The sequence below is a fragment of the Rhea americana genome, unplaced genomic scaffold (genome assembly GCF_003343005.1).
Source record: "Rhea americana isolate MKP2758 unplaced genomic scaffold, rheAme1 scaffold_33, whole genome shotgun sequence".
NCBI classification, from domain to species: Eukaryota; Metazoa; Chordata; class Aves; order Rheiformes; family Rheidae; genus Rhea; species Rhea americana.
The window spans coordinates 780,620-785,063 of NW_028186457.1; positions in this window are offsets into that span (position 1 = coordinate 780,620).

Here is a 4,444-nt window from a genome sequence, read left to right on the forward strand (position 1 = left end):
CAGGGCCGGCCGGGAGCGGGTGGGGGAAGCCGGCGCCGTAACGTCGTAACGGGAGCGGGAAGAGCTGCTGCCTTCGGCTGCCGAATYGGCCTTCGATCGCCGGCGGGCGCTTCTGGGAAGGGAGCTCGGCTGCGCCGTCCTGCGGCCCTGGCCGGGCTCCAGCCTGCCCCACGCCGCCCGYGGGGACCCCCAGCTCCTGGGAGAGCGGGGGTGCTGCGCAGTGGCTCTGCGGGGAGGGGGGGCTGAGGTAGGGGGAGGGCTGCTTGCTGCACGGCGTGCAACCCGCTGGAGGAGCCCTGCGCCCCCCCTCCCCAGCCCAGGCTGGCAGGGAGCTCCTTGGAGCTGCTCCGGGCTGCGGCTCTGTGTGYGTGTGCCTGCGCGTGTGTCTGTGCGTGTGAACATTTGCGTGTGAGTGTGCATGCCTGTACCTGAGCATGAGCGTGTTTGCAAGATCATGCATGCGTGTGTGTGCATGCAAATGCGTGCACATGAGTGCAAGTACAGGCATATGTGTGTGTAGCAGAGTATGTGTTTGTGCACATACGTGCGTGCCCTGTGCTTGTGTGGACATTAACATGTTGCATGGGGGTGTGTGCACACACGTGGGCAGCTCTGTGCACGTACGTCCCCAAGGACACTGTCGCCCGCACACACACGTTCCTGCCTGCGTGGCCTCACGTGCACATGCGTGCGTTCACACGAGTGTGTGCGTGCGCGTGTTCACGTGTGTGTGCTCCCCGCAGGCCCAGCTTGTGCCAGTCCTTCCCTGCTGGCCCAGTGCCCGGCCCAGCTTGTTTTTCAAGTGCCCCCTCTGCAACGGGCGTCCGGGGTGGTTGGTCCATCATTAAACCAGGTGCTGGAGCGGGGCCAGCGCTGGGCAATGAGGCGCGTCCTGGTGAGAGCAATCGCTCGCGGTGCCCGTGGCACCTCCTGCCCCCCCGCGCGGGGACAGGTCCTTGGCCGTGGGGGGCAGCGCAGCGGGACCCGCAGTGGGGCGCGCGGTGCTGGAGACCACCACATGCATCCTCCCCGCTGGTGCTGGGGACTCCCAGACTTGCTAAGCAGGAAGGGAGACTGAGGCAGGCAGCAGTTGGACCCCTGTAGGCAGGCCCGACTCACGGTGATGGGCACCCGCAGCCTGGGTGGCTCCATGGCTCGGGGCCCTGCCACAGGCAGCCCCGCCGTGACCGTGGCGGGCAGGGTGGCTGCAGGGAGGGGACATCCGTGTCCTGGCTCGTGCTAGGGGACATGTGGCTGCCCTCGCCGGGCAGGGGAGGGGGTGACRTGCCAGTCGCACGCCGCGGAGCTGGTGCTCCCTGTCCCCGATGGATGCCCCGTTAAAAGCTGTCCCTCTTCGAGACGGGTAATTAGCAGCCCCGCTGGGGTGCACACCGGCCYGGGCGGCGGGGCGGAGGAATGCCGCAGGAATGTGTCCTCGGCGCTGGCATGGGCCCAGCCGCGGTGGTGGGATGGGGGGCTGCTGGGGGTCAGCCCTGCCCCGGTGCTGTGCCAGGTCGTGTTTACGTAGCAGGTCCAGGAGCCGGGGGGGGGGGGTGTTCTTTTTTTTTTCCCCTCGCTGTTTCCCTTTTCCTCTTCTTTACATCACCGCCGAAATATTCGGCCTGTGTCACAGCTCTGGGCGCTGCTGCGTGCGAGGCGGGAGGGCTGGGGCGAGGGGATGCTGAGACCGCCCGTGCTCGCTGCACGGGTGAGTGCTGCCTGCCGCTGTCCCAGGAGGCGGCAGCGAGGGGCGGCGGCAGGGGGGGGCAAGCGGCGGCCTCCAGYCTCCCTCTGCCGCCTCGGCAGCAGTGGGGGGGGGTCCCAGACCAGCCCCCAGGCCCCGCTCTGCGCTGGTGGCACTGGGCAGGCAGGAGCCGTGCTGGATGCCGCGTCCCCAGGGACAGCTCCCGGTGTCGGGGGACGGGGACTTGCTGTCAGTGCCCTTCTCTCACCTCCCGCTTGACCGCTGCTATTTTCCCGTCTGTCCCCTGGCTTTTCCGGCGCTGGGGTTTCCCGTGCTTTGGGAGCTGTCCCGCCGGGAGAGGGGAGGCTCCCCGCGGAGACCCCAGCGAGGGCTTTCCCGGCTGGGGGCCGCCCGGCCCTGGCGGTGCTCGCAGGGTTGGCGGGCAGCGCCCGGCGCGGGGCCGCGGGGCCCGGGGGGCTCGGGGACGGGGCAGGCTGGCTCGCGCTGGGCTGGAGCCGAGCCCTTGCCTGGCTCCGGCTCCGGTAGGAAACAGCCTGGGCTGGACAGGAAATCAGTGGGAGATGTTCAGCGGAGCTCTGGCCCCGGCGCTGCCCGCCGCGGTTGCACGAGCCCCGCAGCAGCCACGGCGCCGTGCCGAGGGGCACAGCGCGTTCGGGGTGGGGTGAGGGGGCGGCAGAGGAGACACCCCCCTCCCGAGCCGGCTTGTTTATTAAAGTTGTCGCTTCAGGCCATGCTAGGGCAGGCTGAGACCGAGGGAGCCTGCCAGCGTCGGGCCCCTCGTGTCCCTTCTCCAGCTGCTGGTGGGCAGAAGGACACGGCAGTGGTGGCCACCCCCGTCCCTTGTCCTCCTCATCCTCCCTGTCCCCCCTGCTGCGCTCAGCGCGGGTGGCTCCCTGGCCGCGTCTCTGCTCCCTGTGCCATGCCGGTGCCTGCGCACACGCGCGGCGCTCGTGCACGYGCCCGCGTTGGTGCCGCGTGCGACACTTGGCTGGGAGGAGACGTCCCGCTTTGCCCCTCGCCTGCTAACCGCAACCGAAGCCAGATGTGCCGGGCGGCCTCGTCGGGGAGGTGCAGGAAAGCCTGACTCATCCCTAGATGCCTGGTTTTTGGGAGGCTGTGGGGCTGGGGGTGGGGTGAGGGGCAGCTTGGGGGTCCAAAGGGATCCTTGCAAGGGGACCTTTGCTCCGCCTGTGCCCCCATGTGGTGGCTGCTGGGGTAGGATGGGATTTAACCCAGTGCCTTGGGCAAGGGGGGAGCAGAGGGGCTGGTGTTGGCTCTGGAGGAGGATGAGGAAGTGTCCGCTGGGGACATCGTGGCTTCCTTTGCTTGGTCCTCGGCAGCAGGCGAGGCCCATTGGTGCCTCTTGGAGCTCCCTTCCAGTGGTACCGTTCGGCCCAGGCTGCTGGGGGAAACTGAGGCAAGGAGAGATGTGTGGGRCTGAGCACAGGTTGAGCAGGGCAGGATCTTCTGGGATGGGATTGGACTCATCGGGCTAATTTGTCTCATGGGTGGGTTCAAATCCCTGCAGTGCCACCATAGCCCTGTGMCCCTGCTTTGTGGTCTTTGGAGGTCACTTACCTGATCCGTGCCTCAGTTTCCCTGTGTGTGTAGTGACACCATGGGCACATCTCCCTGCTTTGCTGGAGGGAGACAGGCAGAGAGGGGGGGTTCAGCGCTGGGGTGGCTCACAGATATCTTCTCCTGGTGCATATTTAGGGTGAAGAGGACTAGCCCCCAGTTTGGCTGGAGGGACCCCGACTGGCAGGATGCTTCGGTCAGCCATCCTGGGGCTGCCCTGGGCTCTCCCCATAGCGCTGGCGAATGTGAATTGCTGTGGCTCACTCCTGCCCGGTGCCGCTGGCCCCCACAGCAGAAGGAAGGCAGAGGAGAGCCCCTCACTGCCATCCCGGGGCACCAGCCAATGTCTTTTGGGGGGCTGGAAGCTCCTGGAAAGGCAGATGCCATCTGCTGTGAGCAGGAAGGGGTCTCTGGGGGTCCTGCCCCACGGCGGCTCTGGGCAGAGCTGGCCGCGGTGTTTCGCCTGAGCCCGCAGCACAGGGACAGAAATGTAAACAGGAATGGGGAGGTGTTGGGCGAGAAAATGTCAACAGTGCTGGGCCTGGTGGTTGGCTCGCGGCCTCCCTGGCCTGTTTGCCTTTCTGAGGGCCGCTGCAAAGCAGGTTCAACCCCCCTGCCCCACTGCGGCAGGGCTTTCCCACGGCATGTCCCTTCGATCCTGGGTCTCCTGGCACTGACCACTTGCTCGCACAGCAGCTGCCAACACCCGCAGCCAGGCTGGGCCGTCGCTGTGGGGGCCTGGGGTGAGAAAAGAGGGGTGGTGGGGAGAGGAGGGGCTGAGCGTGGCTGCGCGGAGCCCAGCGTGCCCTGCCCGCGGGGCCTGAGAGCCCCGAGGAAGAGGAAGCTGAAGGCAGATGGGAGGAAGGAGGAGGTTGGTGGTTTGGGGACAGGCCAGTAGGGACTGGCACCACTCCGAGTGCTGTGGCCACCTCTCTGCGCCGCGAGGAGGGGACGGTCCCCCTCTTCCCCCAGCCGGGCCGTTTCCACTCTGCTTTTCTGCGGGCGGCCAGTAAATCTCTGCAGCTTCACTCCCCCCACCCACCCCCCAAGCTGGCACCAGGTCCGGGGGCCCGTTATCTGCACGGTCGCCCCACGGCACCCGCCGGGCCTGGGGGGGGAACATACCACCCCTTGACAGCAGCACCCGCAGTTGGGGGGGGG